Here is a 24780-nt window from a genome sequence, read left to right as displayed (position 1 = left end):
CCAGAGATATAAGATGCAGAGAGAGAGAGAGATGGAAACAGAAGGAGGGAAAGACGGAGGGGACTAAAGCCAATGAGTAAGAAGGAAGGGCCAGGCTTTTTGTTCTTAACCCTGGGTTGCAGGCCATCCCATCACCTTGGCTGCATTCTATTCAGAAGGCAGTTCCTGACCACTTGTGGTTCCACAAGGACGTGCACAGCAGAAGACAGTGAGCACCAGGAGCCATAGTGGAGGCTGCCCACTACATAGGCCGACACGAGGCACTTGGGTCTGATTCTAAGTCAAACAGGAGACCTTGCAAGGTTTCATGCCAGTGAATGGAAGTATCTGAATTTCCCCTAATTTCCACCTCTTAAAGGTGCAGACCTGGAAATGAGGCCCAGAGGGGCAGTGACTTTCTCAAGGTCACAGAGCTGGAACCCAGTCCTGTTTTGAGGGGTACTCCACACTACATCCCACCCCTTCTTGTCATTCTTTCATCTCTAAGTGTGTGCATCAGACACATGCAAACCAGACCACAGGTGTTGTTGCTATTGTCTCTTCTACACCTGAGGACGTCCCGAGGGAGATATTTCTGGCCTCGTCCCCATTGTGCAGGTTGGGTGATTGAGGAGGCCCTGGGAGGCCCATTGGCATTTCCAGGACACAGAGCTTGTAGGAAAAAAGAGGTCGGAACTCAGCTGCATGTCCTCAAGCTGGAACCCTGGTTCCATCTCAAGGTCCTGTGTTGGGATCTGTGCTGGCTATTTGTGTACAGTTCTGGAGGTGACATGGGCAAGGAGGGTGAGCAGCCAAGATCCCAGAGAGGTTTTCGGTGGGTGTGATTGAAGAAGGCGCCCAGGTAAGGGAAACTTGAGGAAGTGACCTCACTTCCTTGGAGACAGACCCCAACAGAACTTAGCACACTGGTCTCCAGGCGCCCACATTCTAGACATAGCATCCTATTGAGCCCACTTGAGTGGCGACACTGAAGACAAGAGGATGTTCTCCTGCTGTCTCCCGAGTTGTGGAGGCTCTGGCTTCAGGAAAGCCAAGAAAAAGAGCCTTTTCAGTCACTATAGACACTGGCTTGGCCCTCACCTGCACCGCCTCTGTCCAACTGGCAGGAGGAGCACTCAGGTAACACAGGGAAAGCCAACCGGGTTAGGCCACAACTGGATGCCACCCGCACAACAATTTGAGCCTCCTTGTGTGTCGGAGGGGAGTGAGAGATGGGCGGCGGTGCTGAGCGGGGACCCACACTGGGCAGGAGCCATTTGCTCGGTGTTGGAAGCCTGGCAGTGTGTCGTGTCCCCAGCCTAGGTGGTGGCTAGCAGGATGGGAGAGTGGGTGCTGGGAACCAAGCTCCTCTACCCATAGGTTAGTCCCGAGCCATCCAGGTGTCATCTCATTCCCTCCCTGGCTAGAGGTCTATGCAGATGCTGCTCGGTACCTGATCTGTGCTGGGGTTTCCTCCTGTGGCCAAGTCGAGGCATGCCCCTCAGGCCTCCCGGCCCGGCTCTCGGGCACTGTCTTTGCAGAGCTGCACGCAGGAGGTGGTGGAAGAGCTGACGGATGGCTTCGGGTACTCCATCTCCCTGGACAGGGACCAGCTGCACCGCGCCACCATCAATAACCAGGGCTGCTCTGAGGTGAGAGTGGGCACGGAGGGGTCTTCCCACCCAGGCCCCTGAGATGACCAGGGCCGGCCCAGAATCCAACCTCAAACTGCCGTTCTCCTGGGACCCTAACAGGGCTGTCCCCCATGAGTGTCCCACAGTCCCATTCCCAAAGGAATCTGGACTTCCGCTCCTCCCCACCAGCTGCATAGGAGGAGGGTAGGAGGGCACTCTTTGCATTTTCCTAGGAAGATTAGAGAAAACGTTGATGTCGTTGTCACTTCCCAATAGGCCCTGAGTATCTTTGAATTTCGCCTTTTTTGGAAAATGAAACCTCGATAACAAGGGTCTCCAAACTCCCTTTAATGTAAAAGAAATAACCATCAGCGTGTTTGAAAGTCAAAGGGATTCTCAGAACGTGTCACTGCCCTGTACACTGTTTCCAGACCTGGGAGGGGTGAGGTGGCCACATAACATTTCCCTCCAGGTCAGGGTCTGATAAAGCCTCAGGCAGTTACAGGGGATGTCCCTCAGCCCTCACTTTGGGCGGTTCTCAGTTCTGAGCCACAGGACCTAGAGAAGCCACTTGGCATGCCTAAGCCTCTGTTCTCCTCTCTAGAGAGGGGTGTCTGTTGAGGATTCACTGGGCTGGTGCTCTGCACAGACGGAGGTCTGTTGTCCCTCAGCGAGCAAATGGCCTTGAGGGAGATCAATGTGGAATCCTTCGCAGGACCAAAGTCAGATTGTGCTTTGAGAACCCAGAACTTTGCTGAGTTGGGACCCCTGTCTCTCCTGTCGCACACGTCTGGGAGGGGCTAGGAGTTCCTGGGTCAGCTGCAGACCCTGATAACGCTGGTGGTTGGCAGTGGTGACCCTGACTCTGTGTCCCTCCTCGTCCCACCCAGAGTGAAGATGAGTCCACTCTGTCTGTCACTGAGGCCTGCAGGATGCGTGCCCTCCGGGCAGGCATGATGCAGAGGCTCTCAGAGACTGTGCTGCCAGCCTTCCCCAGCAGAGTCCTCTGCAGTGTCATCACCTCCCTCTGCAGCTACTCAGGCTCCAGCACAGCCCACCAGGTGCTGGACCAGCTGTTTCCCAGGTGACTGCCCGCCTCCTCCTCAGCACAGTGGTGACTCTGCCCACTGCCAGCTGTGTGTCTTGCCTTGGGAATGTCACCGCATCTCTCTGAGCCTGAGTTGGCTCCTCTGAAACGTGGGGTGGGAGAGGATGAACTTGCTAGGCTTCTCCCAGGGATGAATGGGATCAGCCCTCCAGGTGCTGCCCTGGTGCCCGGCTCTGCAGAGAGGGTGGTGGGCCATGCTGTGGTTGCTGGTGGTGATTATTTCTCTGTCCCCCACGGAAAGTAGTCTTCCTCTCCCTTCACTGGCTTGTGGCTTTTTGAGTTTGGAAAAGCACCTGGAGAGCACCCTGTCAAGGAGTTTGAGATGCCATCCAGCTGGTCCTGGTGCTTGTCCTTGGTGTAGCCACTTAGGGATCTCTAGGGCCACAGAGGGGCCACAGGCCCACTCAGACACCCGGGGTGGTTCTGGTTGGAGGTCATTCAACAATGTCTATGAAGGACCTACTCTGAGCAGGACTTCTGGACACACTAAGTGTCACTCAGTGACTGAAGCAGACAGCCTCCCTGGCCCTCCCCTCTAATCTGAGAGTCAGACAGTCACACTTGACAGCATTCACAGGTCCCATCTACCCTCCATCCCGGGCGATGCCCTCATCCCCTTTGGGACACATGGAGGCAGCTTGGCCCATTGCGTGCGGGATGCTGGAGGACAGGACCACCTCCCAAAGTGAGTGGTCTTTGGGTCGAGAAGGAGGGCCTCCTGTCTCTAGCAAACAGGGTGTGGGGAGAGGATGGAGGCTGTGGCCGGGTCAGGCCTGGGAGAAACCTGCATCTCACCCATCTTGTGATTCCCATGGGAGGGCTGAGTTCTGGTGGCTTCCACTCCGGCAGGACTGGACTCAAAGAGAGCTGTGCATGGGTCCCAGGCCCCTTGAGAATTGGAAGGGAGGCTGGGCTGCGTTGTCCCCAAGAGACCCACTCCCAGAAGAGTCCCAGCCCCTCCTGCCTCCCTTTCTCCACATCCACACCTTGTGAGCACCACCGCCAGGTCCATAGTAGGAGGTGTGTGAGCAAGCTGCTCCCAAATCTGCTGGAGTCTTCATTCCAGTGGCCCACATTCATGCAGGGCTTGGGTGGGCTCTGTCCAGACCCTTGGGGAGGAGAGTATCGGTGGGAACAAGAGACTCTCACAGACTCTGTGTTCAGCCTGCTGGATGAGCAGGCCTGCCACAGCCAGGACAGCCAGCCAGGGCTCAGGGCTGGGATGGGGCCCTCCTCTGGAGGGGGAGGGTCTGGCAAAGGGGCGCAGATGCTAACAAGAGTGCCTTGGGAGGACGGTGTTTAAGGAAAGGCCAGGCCACTGACTCTCTGGCCCATCTGCCTCCACGCAGTGCTATCTATTTCCTGCTGGGAACTTGGCTGGGCCAAGGGCAGGATTGCAGGGAGCCCCTGCGGTTTCCCTCTTGGACCCTGCAGCTGGCCACTCTGCACATCAGCTTTGGTGGCTCCCACGTGGAGGGCCATGCCTACCTTCTGCCAGGCCACCTGGAGCATCTCAAGGCCATTGAGGCCGAACGGAAAGGTGAGGGGACTGGAGTCTGGGAAGACTGTCTGTGTTGAGGTTCATGGGCTAGCGTTCCCTTAGAGGCAGTGGAGCCCTTCCTATCTTTGGAAAGGCACAGAAACTGTCAGGTGTGTGGGTGCAACTTTCTCTTTATCCTGCTCCAGAGCCAGCTCCAAAGCTCCTGCCACTTCCAAAGCCAGAGCCAGTGCCAGCCCCCGGGCTGGAGCCAGCTGCACCTCCAGTCTCACCACGTGTGGTAGAGCTGGAGCCAGCAGCCCCTGAGTCGGCCACTCCAGGACCAGAGCAAGGGCCACCATTAGAGGCAGCCCCAGAGCCCAGCTGCCCCCGGGCCGTGACCACCGAGGACCAGCTGCGGGAGGAGAAGCTGAACATCTTGGACTTCCCTCCCCAGCTGGTGGCAGAGCAGCTGACGAGGATGGCTGCGGTGAGCAGAGGAGCTCACGGGGCGGGTGGCCCCTGCCTTCCCGGTGCCATGAGCCGCCCCACACCTGCCATTCCCTGCTCGGGATTCCGATGATCTGGGTCCAAATCCCTGCTCCCTCCCTTATCAACACTGTGACCTGGGCAGCTTTCTTTCTCCCCAAGCCTTCACTGTCCCCTAGAGAACAGAGGACAGTAGAGATGGACACTCAGAGCACCTGCTGTACAGGGTGGCTGTGCCGGTGAATGAGGTGGGAGAGAGTGGAAGGTGGGCAGAGTCTGGCCCTTTGGTGGGGGATGGGCACTCACTGAAGTGCTGCCAGGTCCTTGGGTGGATCCCCCATCTGTGCAGGTGGCCCGGACAGCCTCAGCACTTAGCAGGAAGGTGATGTGTATTGACTCCAGTGGAGACAGTCAAACAAAGCCGGGGGTTGTCCCTGCCTCAGGGGGAATGTGCATGGGAATGGGGAGTGGGACCTCAGGGGCACTGGGATGGGTGGATGATGGCCCTTCTGGTGGGCATGTGTGGGCTGCCTTCTGGAGCTTGGAGGAAGTGAGACGGGGCTGGGAGCAAATGTCCCCTCCCTTCCCCACAGTACTGTGTCCGGGGTCATCCTGGACTGGGTGCATTCAGTGGACACAGACAAAACCCAGGGACTCCCACAAGCCTCAGGCCACATGCTCTGCTTCCTGAGCTCCAGTTCTGATCTCAGCCTGCTGGGCCTATGGGGGAATGTGGACGCCGAGCTGGGGTGCGGCAGGACCGGGTGACACTCCGAATCTTCTGCAGGAGCTGTTCAAGACGTTGGTGCCCGCCCACTGCCTCGGCTCCATCTGGTCCGAGTGCGACAACAGGGAACGAGAGTACCTGGCACCCACTGTCCGTGACAGTGTGATGCACGACAACACCGTGGCCAATTGCATCCTCGTCACCTGCCTTGGGGACCCCAGCATGACAGCGCGGGACAGGGCCAGGGTGGTTGAGCTGTGGATCAGGGTGGCTGAGGTAAGCCTTGGCACGCTCTGTCTGGATGCGTGGGAATTGCCTCTTGTTTCTCAGCTCTCAGGATTGAAGTCTGGGGTCTTAGTCCCTGGACTGTCCCTTGACCCTCATGCCAGGGCCACGTTGACCTTGACTTGAGGTCCCAGTGGGGACAAGCTCACTTCCTCCCTTGTGTTGAGCTACAAATCCTTGTGCCTGGCAGTGTTACTCATCGGGTGGCAGGTGTGCCCTCCCTGGCTTCCCTGGGCATGTGTCTCCTCCAGGACAGGGGAAGTCCGTGAGGGGACAGAAACCAGAGGCAGCAGAGCTTCAGCTCCCCCTCACGGCTCCATCTCTTCGCTTCCCCAGGAGTGTCGAGGCCTCGGGAACTTCTGTTCCCTCCACACAATCCTTTCTGCCCTGCAGAGCCCTGCCATTGCCCGTCTCCAAGACACCTGGGGACAAGTTTCCAGGTGGGTAGTGGGTGGTCTGCTCTCCAGCCAAACACCATGAGGGTGAGGTGGCCCAGGCAGCCTGATTTGGGCCGGCATGTCCCCCAAAGTCAGGTGAGACCACCTGGGAGACAGCGAACGCCGGGCACAGGGACTGACCTGGGTGCTGGGTCTCTGAGTCTCTCAGCGCCCTTAAGCCAGCAGTTCCGTCCCAGGGATTCATTTCCTTCCAGACCAGATCCTGGCTTGAGCCCAGGTGGAGATTCTCAGGTGTTTCCTTTGCAGCAACAGAAGCCTCTATGCAGCTGAAACCAACACTGTTCCAAAGAGATCTGTTTGGGACATCTGGGAATGGAGGCCCCAAGGGACAAGAGGAGAGGCCCCTCCGCAGTCCCATGGGGACCTTAGAGCTCAGAACACCCCAGTGAAATCCCTCATCCAGGCCCCAGGCAGTTTGGATCTGCTGGGTTCTCAAACAAATGGGATTTGCCTTCAAGCATCCCACAGTTTTTCTTGCTTGCTTGCTTTCTTTCTTTCCCCACCCCGCAGGGAGAGTTCTCGAACCTGGAAGAAGTGGGTCAGGAGAGAGAAACGCGTGAGCAGGGAGCTGCTAGTGCAGGTAACCTGGAGGCTGGAGATCTGGAAGGAGGCCAGAAGGAGAGGGGAGGGGAGCATCCTGAGGGGATCCTAGGAGGTGAGGCTATGGCAAGGCTTGGCCCAGGCTGGGTGTCAGACAGCCCTGTGAGGGTGGGGCAGGCCGGGGCCACTCGGCCAGGTCCCCCAAGACACCCTGCCCTCCCCCTCCCTGTCTGTTCAGCTGGGGTCTGGACGCACCCCTGGAGTCCAGAGGTCGGGGCCTTGGTCAGATTTGGAGCCAGGGCTGGGGTGAAGGCAGCGGGGACAGGGCCTGTAGCTGGCACGGGGAGCAGCCTCTCCCAGTGGGTCCTTGAGCCAGTCACTGCCCCTCTGGGGGCCTCCGTCTCCTCCTCTGGGAAGTGGAGGGAACTGATCAGTGGTGCAGACCTCCCAGCGAGGTGCTACCATCCAAGGGAGGACAGGAACGCAAGGAGATTTGTGCCGGCTCCTCCTCGAGAGGTGAGGGGAGAGCAGTGATGACACACAGATGACTCTGAGTGCTCAGGAGACTCCTGGAAGCAGGTGACATTCTCCTCACACTTTTCAGCTGAGGAAAGAGGGCCAGGGAGGCCTGGGCAGGCCCAAGGTCACACAGGGCTGAGTCCTGGAGCTGGGACTGGTCTAGAATCAGAGCACCCTGGAGGTGGGAGCAGCAGAGGCAGCAGGGGACTGGAGCCGATGGCCAGGGTCTGAGATCAGGGGCCTTGGGGGACATGCGGAGGGGAGTATGGGCGCACTGACCCTGTCCTCGGCCCCGACAGGAGGCGACCTCCGTGTTAAAGACTGCAGAGAGGGCCCGCCAAGGAGCCCAGGAGAGGCAGCGGCAGCAGGTGAGGGTGACTGTGGGGGAGGGGCCTAGGAGTCAGAGGAGAGGGGGCTCCCCCTCCCAGCTGGAGACCTCCCTCAGGAGAGGGGCCTTCCTCCTCAGGCGAATCTGCTGTGGCTGCCAAGCATGACGGGCCTGCAGTGGCAGTGAGCAGGAGGAGGCCTGGAAGGGCTGGCAGCAGGGCAGATTTGGGGTGGGGAAGGGCAGGGGCCACTGCCCCTGGGAGGGGCCAACAGCCAGCCCTGGGACTTGACTGATGGAGTTTGGTGTTCCTGGCGGGGAGCGGGGGAGGGAATTGTGTGTGTTGGGGTGTCCCGAGGATCCTAGGCTGCTCTGTGTGGGAGCGTGGGGTGGGCAGGAGGCTGGGCTGAGGGGTTTCAGGGGAAGGTTCATGGGGGCACCTGAGAGCGGGAGCTCATCACCATGCCCATCCCGATGGCGGCACAGGGTGTCGTCCCCTCCCTGGTGACGTTCTTCCATTCCCTGGAGCTGCTGGACGTTACGATGGAGGATTATGTGGAGGTGAGTGAGCCCGGAGGTGGGTCCGGGGGCTCAGGCTCCTGAGGGTGGGGAGGAGAGAGTCCTGTCCTGAGCCCTGAGCTCTCTGCGTTTGGCAAAGGTCCTCTCAGCAGGACCTCCAGCCTCGTGTGGGAGTTGGGGTGTCAGGCCCATCTCCCCAGTGGGTGATGCAGGCTCTGCATAAGCCACCGTCCAGGTTCCCTGGGCTGCTGAGGCTCAGAGCTGCCTGACTGTGTGGCCGCAGGAGGTGGTGTCTGAGCTGGATTCAGCGTCTCCCTCTGGCCCTGCCAGTGAGGGAAGAGAAGTCGGGCCCCTCCCAGTCAGGAAGCACATCAGACGCTGAGCTGTCCCTTCCTGCCTGAGGCCTGAGTCTCCCCACGTGTCATCAGAGAGGGTTGGGTCACAAGGTCTGTTGCCTCAGTTGCTCTGCGCCCCCTGCTCTGGAGCCCAGAGACTGGCCCAGGTCCAAGTCCGGGCTCTGGATGGGCCTGCCCACTGGCAGTAGTGCAACATTGCAAGAGGTGTGGACGGGGGCTAGTGCTGGCCCCAGGGGGCTGTTTCTGATGGACTGCGGCTGTCTGCTTTCCAGGGCAATGTGCTCAACTGTCGGAAATGGAATGAGGTAAGCGGCTGCGGCCTCCCGGTGGGGAGGGTGGGGGTTGGAAATCAGAGACCCCCCCCCGCAGTGGGCAGGACCCCCTCTGGCCCAATCCCCAGGGTGGAACATTTATTTGCCCACTTCGATATACAGAGCTAGGGATCCTATGGCATTGGCGGGTGGGGGAAGGGCTGGCATCAAAGACTCCTTCCTGGAGGAGGAGCTATTTTGGGCCAAGTGTGAGAGCAGGCAAGCTCTGACTGGAATCGCAGGGAGGGAGGGCTCCCAAGTGGGCAAAGGCCCCAGACTGGCCCCTTGCCCCCTTCCTCACCCCCTCCACGAGCCCTGCAGGGTCCCCCACTCAGGCCCTGTGGGCATCCTGTGCTTGCTCTGTCCTAGCAATTCAAACTGATGGACGAGATCGAGCTGCTCCAGGAGGCTGCAAATCTGTACACCGTGCAGCCCGACGAGCACTTTGGGGCCTGGTTCCAGGCCGTGGAGCCCCTGAGCAAGGAGGAGAGGTGAGTCGGGTCAGGAGTTGGGGGAGGGCAGGGCAGCCTCTCTCTGCTGACCAGCTCCAGAGCCCATGGTCGTTGCTCCATGGTCAGCCCCTGATCTGACTGCATGGCGACCCCTGGGGCCCTTCGACCCCAGCTGCTGGCAGGCTCCAGGACGCACATGTGATGTGTGGCTCCTGAGAGCTCCCAGCTCCGCTCTGTCCCGTAGCTACAGCCTGTCCTGCCAGCTGGAGCCCCGATACCACTGGGTCAGAAAGATTCGACTCTTCTTCAAAGGCAAGAAGAACCGCTCAGTCCAGAGTGAGTGTCCAGACCGGCAGTGGCTGAAACCATGGGCTCAGGAAACATTCAGGCTGAGCGTGGGCCTGGGGAGGCAGACAGCTGGCCCTGGGTTCCAGCTCCACTGCTGAGCAGTCCCGTCCTGGGCGATTGCACTCACGTTTCTGGGACTGGTTTCCTCCTCTGTGAAGTGGGTGACGCTAAATATCAGCCCCTGTGTCAGGGACAGATGGGGTGCTGTTGGCTGACTGAGCACTGAGCACAGGGCTGGAGCACAGAGCGCAGTGGGGGCCGGGATGCGGTGTGCACTGTGGTTCCAGGGCAGGCCGCTCAGGAAATGCCTCTCTTTCTCCAGACACCAGACCCCCAACCAAGGGCCCAGTGGTGGTGGTCGATGACCCTCCTGAGACCAGCTGAGCTACAGCGGGGACACAGCGTTGATACTCAGGGTGCACAGGGCCACCTCCCCTGATTCTGATGAGGAGAACTTTGTGATCCATTTCTTGGGGTCCCCTGTTGGCCACGAGGGAAGGCACCAACCCCTCTTCCCCCTCCCCCCTTTTGCCCAGCACCTATTTCCCTATTTGGCGGGGCCATATTTTGTTGTCAATGGTAAATGCTCCGTTTGAGTATTATATTAAATTGTTGCTTCTTTCTAATCCTGGGAGTGGAGGTGTGAGTCTTTCGCTCGCAGCGCTCATGGAAACCAGATCCAGAAACTCACATTCCTCCTCGAATTTAGAAATCTCCCAGAGTGAGCGGCTCAGTTTATGTGGAGAAGGGAGAAGTGCCAGTCCCCTCCCTGGCTACTGAAGGACGTGCCCAAGTGCCCCTCCCGCCGAGAACAGGATCATTGCAGTGTGGTTCACCCTGTCCAGGAGCAGAGAGGGCCCCTCCGACCTCTTGGGACTAAGCGGTTGGAGGCGTTTTCTCAGGCAGAGCCACAACCACTAAGCTGGGCGTGTCTGTCAAACTAGCACGTGCCTGTCCCTAGCACACGTCCTGCCCAGGACAGTGGCTGCCTTTCGACACTCTGCCGGAAGAGGGAACATTTTCCCGGTTTCTCTTGCACACAGATTAGGACCTTGTTTTCTGATTCAGTCTCCGCAATGGCTTCAGCTCTAAGTGGGGAAAATACCGTCAAAAGCTCAAAACGTGCACATAGGGAGGACGAGGCCAGAGGAAGGTCCTGTGGACATGGACCATGGGCAGGCAGGACTCTTCCTTCTCGGGCCCACTAGGGGCTCCCTGTTCACCTCTGACCTAGACTGGATCCCCCTGGGCTTCTGGTCCCTGACTCCGAATACCATTTCCTGCTTGTTGCCTATCCAAGGGGAAAGCTGTGGGATGCAGCTTTTAGGGCCTCAGCCAGGTCTCCCTCCAGAAACCTAGTGCTCCCAACAATCTGTTCCAGAAAATATAACCAGAGACAACACTTTCCAACTCATCTTATGAGCCCAGCAGTACCCTAAAAGCAAAACTAGAGTTTAAAAGTAGGGAAAACTTGAGAACAGCAAGTCTCAGAAATGAGCAATTACTGTCTTCTACAAATATTAGAAAACTGAAGCCAACAATGTAAAACAATCATACACCAGGACAAAGAGGAAATTTATTCAGGTATGCAAGGTTGTATCAGCATTCCAAAATCAAATCAATGTGCATCAATTCTGTGTTTGTGAGGCTGTATTCCTTTGAAGTCTTTGGAACTGTTGCTGTCTTTCAGACAAGTCTGAGTTTACATCAAAGGTCATCAACTAAAAACAACTACAGTATAAATCTTTTAACAAATGAATTTGAGAGTCATACCCACAAACAGAATATTCTTTATAAAGAGCATTCAAACTAGATCTATTTTTTCTTTTTTAAGATAATGACTAGCTGGCATTATTGTTCAATCAGAAAAATACAACTCTGGGCAAAACTACTATTCCAATTCAAATAGACTTTGCTACTGTTAAAATTCCTATAGTATTTGGTGTTTGTTCTCAATAATCAGATATTATCTTGAATTTATATTCTTTTCAAGTGCCTAGATCTTGTTTCCACAATAAAATGGCATTCCACGGTTCAGAGTATGCTTTATATTATTCTCTTTCCCTTAGCACCAAACACATTGGTTTTTCTCACCTATAGAACAGTTGCCAACAACTTACCCAGAATCTGTTTTCCACAACATGGCACAAACTATCTTGTCAGCTTTCTCTTGAGTTCTCTGGACCCTGCATTTCAGTCAATTAAACTGTTACATGTTCTCCCACGCATTATTTGTTTTCTTTTATTTGCTCAGAATACCTTCCCACCGCATCTCTTCTTTGTAAATGATATCTGTCTATCGCTTGAGGGTCACTCCAAGGAAAGCTTCCTGCAGGTGTACCACCAAACTGGCAGTCGTCTTCCCCTTTGGAATTCTTATATCATTTTGTCACTTGCTCTGTCTTCCTTCTCCCTCTGCTTGTCCCTTCTTGGTCTTCTTTACAGGCTTCTTTTCCTCTGTCCATTCCTCAATGCGCACTGAAATGTTAGACTTCCTCGGCATTCTGCCCTATGCCGTCTTCTCTTCTTGCTCTCCATACATTTCTTAAGCAATGTATTTCACTCCTGTGGCTCTAATGGTGACCAGTATGCTAATGAGCCTGGCCTAGAGAAGCTCTCTTGAGATTCTGACTAGCATATTTAACTATTCATTGGATATCTCTACCTGATTGTCTTTACAAGTATCTTAAGCTCAACATACGCACAACTGAATTCAAGACCTTTCCCCACCAAACCTATTCCTTCTTCAGAGAATTTCCTGTCTTAGAGATTGGAGCCACCATCTACCTAGTTGCTCAAACTAGAAACCGAGGAGTCATTCCTTCTATGGACTACCCCTCCTTGCTGACATCCACTGAGTTACTCGATCATGTTAAATCAGGCTCCTAAATATTTAAAAACTTTGTCCATCTCTCTCCATATAAATTGCCGTTATTTCAGTCCAGGCCATAAGCACCTTTCCCCCAAAACACCATAAGGGCCTCCAGTCTTGGTCCTCCCCAGTGGAATTTCCACAATCCAGAGTAATCTTCTAAAATGTAGGGCAATTATGAGAACTTCCTGCTTAATATTCATCAATGGCTTCCCATAGAAGAAAAATGTCCAAATTCCTTAAACATAGCTTACAGAGCCCTCTGTAATAAGGGCTAACCTTGTCCCTGCCTATCTCTTCATTCTTCACTTGACATTCTAAACTTCAGGCATATGAAATTTCAGTTCTTCAAACTTGCCATGCATCACATCTCTGAGACTTTACATTCTGTATGCTGCCTTCTAACCCCACACCCCTGCTTTTTGCTCAGCAAACTCTATGTCAGTGTAAGAAGTCCTTCTTGTGGAAGCTCTCTTCACTTTGCATTCTTTTTTTTTTTTTTTGGGGGGGTGAGGAAGATTGGCCCTGAGCCAATATCTGTTGCCAATCTTCCTCTTTTTGCTTGAAGAAGATTGCCACTGAGCTAACATCTGTGCCAGTCTTCCTGTATTTTGTATCTGGGATGCTGCCACACCATGGTTTGATGAGCAGTGTATAGGTCCATGCCTGGGATCCGAACTTGTGAACCCCAGGCCACCGAAGGGGAGTGTGCAAACTTAAGCATTATGCCACCTGGCCGGCCCCCAGGATGCATCCTTATCATAGCATCTACCCCTTCTCACAGCATCCACCTTACTACTGTAATTGCTTGTTTAACTATTATCATTCTTTTATTTGACAAATATTCACTGAGAGTCCGCTATGTCACTGGTACTGCATTCTCCTCTGCATATAGAATTTAGTCAATTCAGGGTATTGTGTAAGCACATAAGGTATGTGGGAGACGGTCCAAGAAATGTCTCTTAATGACTTGCATTTCCATCTATTTCCCTACCAGTTTAAATTTCATAATCATTTCCGAGTTCTTTGAATTACCTAACACAGTGGATGGTAGATAAATATCTAATCTCATTAACTGTTGGATTTTAAACATATACAAACAATTTTTGCATTGTAAGAGGACTGCACCCAGCCATTACTTTCTACCTAGCAGAGTTTTTCTTTGATATCACTTTGGATATAATGGAGTGTAAACACTTAGGCAAACTTCTGCAGTGAAAAACGTGAGCCTCAGTATCAGAACAGTGTAATAATGCTGCCGCTTACTAGGCTGTGCCCATGGCCAAGAGCCTTAACCCCTCTGAGCCTCAGTTTCCTCATCTGAAAAAGTTAGTTACAAAGTCAAATGAGATATGAGAAAATAAAAGCATAGCACAAAATGTAAAGGGCTATCCAAATGCCATTATTACGATTGTTATTAGAGTGAACACAGATCAGGCCTCCCTGTCACTGGTCATCCCAGCTCTACAGGCAACGAGATTTCCAAATCTCATCCTTCACCTTCCCTTTATCATTTAAGAGGTAGGCTTCTGTACTTTAATAAACACATATTGATGGAAATGGTTAAAAAAAAAACACCCCACAACACCAGGAAAACCAAGCCAAAAAATTTAACAAGTAAATATTAAAGGGACAAGAGAGACAGAAGCACCAGCCTATGAAGTCTAGAATTTGGATATATGGACCAAAAAAAATCAGGCCACAATTACTTTTTTATTTTTATATTAACTAGAAGGGTAAGTGGCACAAAAGAGTAATGATCTGAATCACTTCTCAGTAAAATGGTAACCCACTGAGCTGCAAAGTCAGGAGATTGGGTTCAAGAACTAGTTTAGCTACGAACCTAACCACTAATCCCCAGGCAGTCTACCCACCCCACACTCTGGTCTTTCAGCTCCTGATCTCCTTGGCTCCTATCATCTTTTTTTCCACCCTATCTCAGCCACACACTCAGAAGGCCACAAATATCAAATGGCCACTCCATCGAGCCCAGCGATGCTACCATGCTCCTCTGGTATTACTATATACTGAATGTTTGTGTCTTCTCAAAATCCTTAGGCTGAAATCCTAACCCCCAACGTGATGGTGTTAGAAGGTGGGGCCTTTGGGAGGTGATTATGTGATGAGGGCAGAGCCCTCACGAATGGGATTAAGGCTCTTATTAAAAGAGACCCTGAGAGCTCCCTTGCCCCTTTTGGCCATCCATGGACCAGGAATTGGGCCCTCAGCAGACAGCAAATAGGCTGGCACCTTGATCTTGGACTTCCTAGCCTTTAGAACTGTGAGAAATAAATTTCTGTTGTTTAGGGGCCAGCCCCAGGGTTGAGTGGTTCGGTTCGTGTGCTCCACTTCAGTGGCCTGGGGTTTGCCAGTTTGGATCCGGGGTGTGGACCTATGATCAGGCCGTGCTGTGGCAGCATCCCACATAGAAGAACTAGAATGACCTACGACTAGCATATACAACTATGTCCTGGGGCTGTGGGGAGGAAAAAAGATAAAAGGAGGAAGACTGGCAACAGATGTTAGCTCAGGACCAATCTTCCTCACCAAAAAAGTATACTTAGAGAAAAAAAAATTCTTAAATTTCTGTTGTTTTATAAGCCTATGGTATTTTTATAACAGCGTCCCAGACTAAGACAAGTATGATTGCCTTCTGTCCTCCCAATGATTATTTTCTACTTTCCCTTTGCCCCTTAAACTGCCTACCCAAACATCCCTAGTCTCCTCTTACTGATCATGCTCATAATTCATTGAGAAAAAGTGAATCAATATCAGGCAGAAACTCTCTCACCTTCTAATCACTGAATCTACCCATCCACCTGCATCTCTACTTATACTCATTACCTTTCTTCCTATTACTGTAAATTTTATGTTCATATTTCTAAGCCAATACTTCATACAAGTTCTTTGGATCCTATTCCTTCTTGTTTCCTCAAAGACTTTACTCCTCTAATATACACATTCTCTGTTATACTATAATTTTTCCCCCTCTCTACTGGATCGTTCCCATCAGCCTTTTTATCCCCATCTTTAAGACCCTAATTTGACCCCACATATTCCTCTGTTACCTCCGTTTCTCAACTCTTCATAGTAAAGTATCTTGAGAAGTCTGTGCTATGTCCATTTCTTCACGTCACGTTTCGTCTTCATTGTGCTTGTCAGAGCACATCACCATATGTTGCCAAAATCCAATGGTCAGATCTCTTTATTTACGTGACTCTTCAGCATGTTTCAATACCATTGGCCATGCTTTGTTGTCTTGGCTTTTAAGTCATCATACTCTTCAGGTTTTCTTCACCAGATACTCCTTCTCCATCTCCTTTGGTTGCTTCTTTTCCTCGGCGTTACCTCTGATCATTGGAATACTCTACAAACACACTTTCTCTAGGTAGTTTTTCCTACATGCTGATGACTCTCAACTTTTATCTTTCGTCCCTTACACAGAACTCGACTCCCAAATTACTTTAGATTTCTAATAAGCACATCAAACTTAAGGTGAGCAAAACAAGAATATACCCCCCCACACACACACACACACACACTATTTCTTCCCTAGTCTTTTCCATTTGGTAAAGGGCACAACCATCCACTCAAGCTCAAGATGAAAATCAGGAGCTCCCCTTTTTTTTCTCACCTCTATATTTAAAACATCATCAAGTCTGTAGGCTCTGCCTCCAAATCTATCTCACAGCCATCTACTTCCTACCACTTTAGCCCAAGCTACTGTCCTTCCTTCCCTCCTGGATTACTGCAAGTGTCTTCTGCTACTAATCTGCTCCCCATCCCTATGACCCATTCACATGACAGGTGGAACAAACCTTTTCATAAAGTAATCAGATTACTCCCTTCCGAAACACTCTGTACTAGTTTCTCATCACACTTTACATACATTCCAAATGTATACCATGGGTATATTGCCATGGCTGATTCAGAGCACTACCTGATTTCGCCCCTCCCTATCTCTTCATGCTTATCCTGTACCGCTGTCTCTACATTCCAGCTACAGCGGTCTTTATGATGTTCCTTGAAAGAGTCAAGCTCTTTCATACCTTACGGCTTTTGCAATTGAAGTTCCCTTTACCTGAAATCCTCTGGCCCCAAATATTTCTGTGGCTGGCTTTTTTTAAAGATTTTTTAATTTTTTCCTTTTTCTCCCCAAAGCCCCCCGGTACATAGTTGTGTATTCTTCGTTGTGGGTTCTTCTAGTTGTGGCATGTGGGACGCTGCCTCAGCGTGGTCTGATGAGCAGTGCCATGTCCACGCCCAGGATTCGAACTAACGAAACACTGGGCCGCCTGCTGCGGAGTGCGCGAACTTAACCACTCGGCCACGGGGCCAGCCCCTGTGGCTGGCTTTTTTATATCACTGAGGCCAGCACAAATGTCAGCTCCTCAGAGAGGCCTTCCCTAACCAATCAATCTAAAGTAACCCCTCCCCTAGTCTTTCTCACTTCACACGGTTTTACTTCTTCACTGCACTCACCATTATCAACACTTCCTTGTTCATATATTACCTGTTTATTTTCTATCTTTGTTCACCAGAATTTAACCTCCATGAGAACAGGAATCTTACCAGTCTTCCTTACCGTTGTATTCACAACGCTTGGCAAAGCAGTAGATTCCTTAAAAAGATGTGACATATGCCCATCTCTGAGCAAGTCACTCAACTTCTCTGACTCATATTTGTGGGGCTACTATTGCTAGACTTAGCTCTGGGTGTCGGGATTACAAAGGTGAATAAGGCATGGCTCCTTGAGAATCTTATCCATTTATCTCTTCAACAAATATATACTGAATGCATATTTTACTATGTTCCAGGTCCTGTTCAATGTCATTATGTAGTTCCCTCTTCAGTAAAATGGAGTTTTGTTAACTAACTCTATCTCACAGAGTGTATAAACAGGATGAGTATGAAAATTATGCACAAAAAGAGGACTGCTATCAAAATGTTACCTTATATATTACTATCCCTGCACCTGCCTCTTTCTTTTTGTCTGGTAATGGGCAGGAGCTTATGACAAGAGAGAATCAACTGACAGAAACACAAGTATAAATTCTGGTACTCATAGAAAGTAACAAATATGAATAGCATTTCATAGGTTTTCATAATGTGCCAAACGACTAAGACGTTTGGCGCATTAATGTTTTAGATGTGATAGTAATCTGTTAATTTTCTGCATTTGTATTGCACAAATAACAGTTCTATTTACCTCCCTGCGAAAAACCAGGGAGTAGGGTGTGGCCTCCCTCAGTGCCACCGGGCCAATCGCCCTCTCCATCACTGCGTCTGATCTGTCACAGACTACAGGGCACACTTGGAGGGCGTCAGGGGCCTGGCGTGGGCCTGCAGAGCTCTTGGGCGGCCTCCTAAATGATGCGCCTGACACACGGTGCATGTGCAACAGCTGTCCCATCCTCTAAACGCACTGAGCTACAGCGCGGTCCACTGTGAGAAAGCCAACACCGGGAGCGGGGCAGGGTGAAGGAGCACGGAGGAGCGCTCTCCCTGCATCAGCAGCCAATCCTGGGCCACGTCTCCAGTCACAGGCGCGCGTGAAGGCTCCTGTGCAGGTATTCACTATTTGTACAACAGGCTGCGCTGAATAAAATGGATTGTGCGGTCTGGACTGACAGACCCGCTTTTTTCTTACTTGTGAGTACCTGTAAGACGAGAGAGAGGAGGCAGCGAACAGGAGCAGCGATGCGAGGGACGCGAGGGCGTGAAGGACCGAGTCGGGGGAGAGGAGGGGTCCGCGGCTGTGCCCCGCGTCGTGGGGAGAAGACGGGCGCTCCCTCGAATGGAGGGGGAGCGGCGTTCCCGCGGCCGCCGGAAGGGACCAGCGCGGGGGACGAGGCGCTGGTGCCCCGGGGCCTGGAAAGGGGCAGTGTCGAGAAAAATGGACCCTACCTACAATTCCTTTAGCATCCCCCGCCGCCCCAGGAGCGGCCCTGGCACCCAGCAACCGCCGCGGAGACCGCGCGCCGCTCTGGCAGAAGCCGCCAGGAGCGGACCTCTGCGAGGGTCACGGGGCCAGGCTGAAGGCCGCGGGCGCGGCGGGGGCGGCGGGGCGGGGCGGGGCGGGTGGCGGCGGCGGGGCGGGGGCGGGGCCTGAGCGGGCGGGCCGGCCTGCGGGGCAGGGGGCAGGGGGCAGGGGTCGGGGGTCGGGGGTCGGGGGCGGGGCCTGAGGGTGCAGGCCGGTGGGGGCGGGGCGGGGCTGGCGGCGGCGGCGCCTTCCAGTGGCTTGGCGGCCACCTCGGCCTGCGGAGGCGTGGGTTCCAGGATCACCTGGGACCGCCTGATGTGTTTTCAGTCTTTTCTGACTATTGACCTACTGGGTTATACAAGTCCAGGGACAGAGTTGACGTCACAGAGCCCGTTAGCCAAAAAACAGCGCCAGGGGCTGCACGTGCCAGAAGTAATTTATCAAAACTCAGATCGTATTTCCCCTTAAATCAGCTTAAGTATAGTGCAATCGTAAAAGGGCATAGTCTGTGGGGTCATGACCGTCAGGGTTCAAAGTTCAGCGCTGCCACTTTTTAGCTATGGGACCACCGGCAATTACATGATCTCTTTGAGCTTCGGTTTTCTCACTGTAAAGGATGTGGTGGTGAGAATAAATGAATTGATACCTGGCAAGTGTCTGGAATAGGGCTTGGTACAAAGTAAACACAATATCCTGTTATCAGTATAGAACCTTTGGCTTTTCCCCCTCACAAAATAACCTTCATAGGAAACAAATGAAAGCAGAACTGCTCTGGTTGAAGGTGGGCCCAGAAGCCTTGATTTCTCAATCCCAAAGGTTGTCTATAAGGTTCCTCTAATGGAATCTCCAAGCTTCCTAAAATATAGACAAAAACAACTATTATGGGAGAATATCCAAACTTCTTAGAAGGACAAACTGCTCTTTTGTATCTAATTTTTCTTGTGATAATCCGAACTTTTCCTCCTGCAGACAGTACTCCTTTTTGCCTCTGTGTTTTTTCTAGTTTGTCTATCGGCAGTGTTCTCTTTCTCCTTTTCCTATTTATCACTTAAGATCTGATTCAGATTACAACTCTTTCTTGGGTGACAATGAGAAATTCTCTTTTCATTGTAACCCCCTCCCACCTTCAGCATGGTGTAGACATCTCAGCAAAGATGGAAAGTTATTTTCCTCCTTGTTTTAGAAGAGTAGACAAAGTCTTTTGTGCTTATAGGGTTAAACGCTTTGTTCTCATGGTAGGGAAAGGGAAAGCAGGTAGATCCCCAAGGATACTGGGAGGAAGGACCTTTGAGAGAAGTCCGATGACCTCCAGGGCACGGCTCTGTGCCTCAGATGCAGTGGACTGCTGGAGGTGAAGTGCTTCCGGGTCCATCTAAAGAAGTGAAGGGCACATCAACAAATGGCGTTTTGGAATTCTCACCAGGTCAGAGGGCTCAGGCCAGATTTGAGTTAGTCAACTAACACTTGTGATGTTACTTGCTCCCAAAATGGCATGAAGCAATTCCCACCTGCTACGGAGAACTACAGAAATTATTCATATAGAAATACGTTCAGAAATGTTTAAAAAATAATGTCCTTCATTTATTTAAGGACAATGTGATGAACATCTAATAATGGATTAAACAACATCTAAAGAAACATCTGATATTTTTTCTCGTAAAAAATTAACAGCAACTTAAAAATAATTAAATTGTTTATATTAACATCAATGCCACTGAAAGCAAAAAACTTCTGAGGAACAAGGAGAACCTTATTCATGACAGCAGTTTTCAATAAATTTAATATGATGAAAATAGTTTTTTTTTTTAAAGATTGGCACCTGAGCTAACAACTGTTGCCGATCTTTTTTTTTTTTTTTCCCCTGCTTTATCTCCCCAAATCCCCCCTGGTACATAGGTGTATATCTTAGTTGCAGGTCCTTCTAGTTGTGGAGTTTGAGACGCCGCCTCAATGTGGCCTGACGAGCAGTGCCATGTCTGCGCCCAGGATCCAAACCAGCGAAACCCTGGGCCACCGCAGCAGAGCACGCAAACTTAACCACTCAGCCACGGGGCCGGCCCCAAAAATAGTTTTTAAAATATCTTCTATATAAATGGTTCTGTACTTCTGAAAGCACTTCAATAAAAATAGAAATTTGGCTAATGATATATTTGGTATGAATTAAGTGCCAATCTTCTCTTCCAGTCTTACCTCTCACTAATTCTATCAACCTTAAGTGTCAATCATTTACTATATCCTAAGCTTTACTGTTTTTAAACTTTGCTAATATACTGGCCCTCCACCTACTTAATCCTTTCTTCACCTTACTCCCTAATATTAACCCACCAATGCAAACCATAGCCACCCTTGAAGGTCCAATTCAAGTGTCATCTCCTTTAAGAAGTTCCCCTCACTCAGACTCTGAATCCTTCCTTTGGATTACAGCTATTTGTACATATTTTATTTTCTTGTAAGGTTCTTGGAGGCAAGTATCATGTCTCATTCATATTTGTATTCCCCACAGGGTCAATCTCCCAACTAGAATACAAGTTCCACCAAACAGAGCCCTTGACTATCATGTTCATCACTGTATTCCCCAGCAACCATAATGCCTGGCACATAGTAGGCATGTTATGAGAATATTTCGAGTGAGTGAATGAATGGATTTTAAAACATAAGCTCCATGAAGGCAGGGATTTGTCTGTTTTATTCATTGCAAAGTGAATATTTGAATATTACCAGGTGAATAAATGATTTTTTTGGAAAGCTTAGCATTCATTATAGACAACAAAAATTCTTCAATCTATATATCTTCACGGAACTCAAATATAAAGTATTTATGTTACCTTTCACCCAACTAATTCAGTGGATGATATATCTTTCTGAAAATAAGACACCTCCCAAAACTGTAAGAGCAAAATTTAAAAGAATCATAAAATGGGTGTTTACATTAAGAGTAGTTTCAGTTTTCTTCTTTGCACTTTTCTGTGTTCTAAATTTTCTGCAATGGAAATATATTATTTTGTAATCAGAAAAAATAATATTATTTTTAAAGAATGTAATGGATGAGATCATTTGCAAATCTATGGCTGAGGAAATTTTGAGGACACTCAAATCTCATCAGGGTTATTTGGAGTTAATACTTAAAGAGCTGAAACTTAGTCTGCTTAAAAAAAAAAAGAGCTTCTCAGAGGGAAGATGGATGACACCAGCCCTAGGAGAAAAGGGCACTGAAGAACAAGAATTTATTCTGTTTATCTAGCACCATCCTTGGAACTCTGACACCCCTGCTGTGGACTGAATTGTGTCGCAGCAAATTCTAACCTCCAGTGTGATGGTATTTAGAGGTAGGGCCTTTGGGAGGTGACTAGGTTTAGACGAGTCTTGAGGGTGGGGCTCTCATGATGGGATTAGTGTCTTATAAGAAGAGACCAGAGAGGCTGCACACTCTGCCCCAAACCCCTCTATTTCCCCACCATGTGAGGACACAGGGAGAGGAGGCTATCGGCAAGCCAGGAAGAGAGCCCTCATCAGAGCTTAATCGTGCTGGCACCCTCCTGTTGGACTTCAAGTGTCTAGAACTGTGAGAAAGTCAACGTCTGCTGTTTAAGCCCCTCCGTCTATGGTGTTTTGCTGTAGTAGCCCGCGCTGACTGAGACAGATGAAGCAGTCTAAGATCTGAACTCTTAAGTGGCAAGGAGTTTTCTGATACTGGAAGAGGATCTCCTGATTTGGTCAACAAACATTTATTAAATGCCTACTGTGTTCCATGCCCTGTGCAAAGTGCTGAGGATTCAAAGATGACCAAGGCAAGGCTCCCACCCCTAAGGGGCTGATTTAATAGGAGACAAACCTGTAAAAAAAAAAAAAAACTGAAAAAAGGTTCTAAGTCCTCTGACAGAAGTGTGTGTAGGGTACATACAGCCTTCTTTCAGGCACCCAGAGGTTAAAGTAACCCTTTCTATCTGTGGTTGGGGTGGAGTAAATTAGCTTGGTGGGAGTCAACACTCTGTATCAAGTTAACTCTGAGTTCACCAACCAAGTCAAGAGCTGTGACTTAGGATGTGGTGATGAACCTGAGACTTCACACGGTGAGCCCTGCAGAGGCCAGTACTGGACAGAGTCACAGAGATTTAGACAGTGGCCATCCACCGAGGAGAGGGAGGAAAGAGCTTGCTGCCTGCTGTGCAAAATGGAACACGCTATCGGCAGGGGCTTAGTGGGCTCTTCAACTATTTCTTCACACTGAAGTTCCATTTCTGATACTTCTTTGGGGACTTGGATATTTATAATAACATTCTCATTTACTTATACTAACTGTACTTTGTATAAGTTAGTAAGTATTCAAAGCCTGGTACTTAAACTACTGGTGAAGGTGGGAACGAGCGCTAACTGCTGCGCCCTTCGGTCTCACGTGCCCTTTGCTGTCCAGGTCCTCATCGTCCCCCATGTCCCAGCCGAGGCCACCCCCTGGATTAGCTGGGGGCTCCTGCTGCGAGCTCCCTAGCACTCCTGTACTTCTTGCCTCACAGCACTTATCACACCATTCTTCAATCTCTTGTTTAATTGTCTCTCTCTTCTATCAGACTGTCAGATCCTTAAGGACACGAACAATATTAGTCTTAATAATGTGCCTGGGTCACCAAAGCCCTTTAGTAAGTATTTGTTGAATGGATCTAGTTTCAGAGTCTGTGAAAGTGGAGGACCAGACGAGCATTCGGTTTATGGTACCACCAAGGGGCACCTAACCAACGAAGTGCAGTTTGAAACATCTGTCTGAACTTCGGCATGAATTAACCCAGTCCAAACTGACAGCACAAACACTAAGGGAATATATTACCATGGAGTAACCAGTGTCAGGCTGACATAAAAATTAAGCCTGTTAAGGCTTCATATTGTGTTAGCTTAATAAGAATTAAGCTAGTTTTGGACAGGGGTGAAAGTCATGGTGGCAGTGGCTGGAATGGTAGTCTAATGACGAGAGGAGTGGACAGGCTATATGCAGATCAGCTTGGTGGGATCAGAAGATTCTAATTCATTCATTTAATACGTATTTAATATCTCCTTCAAGATTAGCTTCAACTTCAAATTCTAGATTAAAGAGTTTAGATGGGAAGTGATAAGTAATAAACGCTTCAGGTATACAGCATGATAAAAGGTGTAAACTGTATTTAAACATGATTATTCTAGCAACTAGGCAGGAGTTGACCTAGACTAAAGAGAAACTTACGGGTGATACACAAAAGCCAAGATGGTCTGTTGAATAAGTGGGATAAAATATGACCTATGCAGATAAGCCTTTCTTCTAATATCATCTCTGTTGTCATGTCACAACGTCTGAAATTCCTGCCACAGAAGTCAGTTTTTTGGTCAAAGGTACTATCTTTAGAAAGCCCTTGTTAACATGCAAGAACATGCTACTAAGTGATGGTAACACCCAATACAATGGTACCTCTGACTCCCAAATCTGATCTTTCCATCTTCATAGGAATGTGAATGTTTATTGACAGACACTTCTCAGCTTCCTCATAGCTGGGTGTGGTTATCACCAATAGAAGGTAAGAGAAGAGATGTGTCTAACTTCCTCACAACTTTCTTAAAAATAAATTGCTTGCCTTGGACTTTCTTTTTTCCTTCTTCCTGAAGGCTAGAAAGGAGACATGGGAGAGATCTACTTCCAACCTGTGTCCTAAGCTAGGGCGTGGCGGAACATCAAGACAGAAGGACACAAATCGGGGCTGGCCTGGTGACGCAGCGGTTAAGTTCGCACATTCCACTTTGGCGGCCCCAGGGTTCGCTGGTTCGGATCCTGGGTGCGGACATGGCACCACTTGGCAAGCCATGCTGTGGCAGGCGTCCCACATATAAAGTAGAGGAAGATGGGCACAGATGTTAGCTCAGGGCCAGCCTTCCTCAGCAAAAAGAGTAGGATTGGCAGCAGATGTTAGCTAATCTTCCTCCGAAAAAAAAAAGGACACAAATCTCAGTAGACCTCATGAGCAGAGTAACCCTGTCAGCATCGACCAGGCAGCCAGTTTCATGAGAGGTAAATAAATTTCCATTTTCTTTTAAGTACTGTATTTCTTGTTTCTTCATTATAGCAGCTTAACTTACCCTGATTAATATGATATTCTTGAGAGTGGCATAGATTTGAAAATTGGCTCTCTGTCACCTAGAGAACAGGAAGAGCCTGAAGACGTGGGTCACAAGAAACAACTAAGAAAGGGCTAGACCAGGGCACGTCTTAGCGGGAGGCAAACTCAGAGGGGCCACTGAAGTGGGGGACTCTGTGGAGCCAGGCAGGAAGTTGAATGAGGGCTTTTGTCATCCAAATAGGTGCAAGAGGAAGAGCCAATGAAGATACTTTGTGTACATAAAAATTTTGGTGGGGCCAATCAGTTACAATACTTCACAGAAAG

The sequence above is a fragment of the Equus asinus genome, unplaced genomic scaffold, assembly GCF_041296235.1.
Source record: "Equus asinus isolate D_3611 breed Donkey unplaced genomic scaffold, EquAss-T2T_v2 contig_545, whole genome shotgun sequence".
Taxonomy (NCBI): domain Eukaryota; kingdom Metazoa; phylum Chordata; class Mammalia; order Perissodactyla; family Equidae; genus Equus; species Equus asinus.
Note: the sequence above shows the minus strand (reverse complement) of the source record.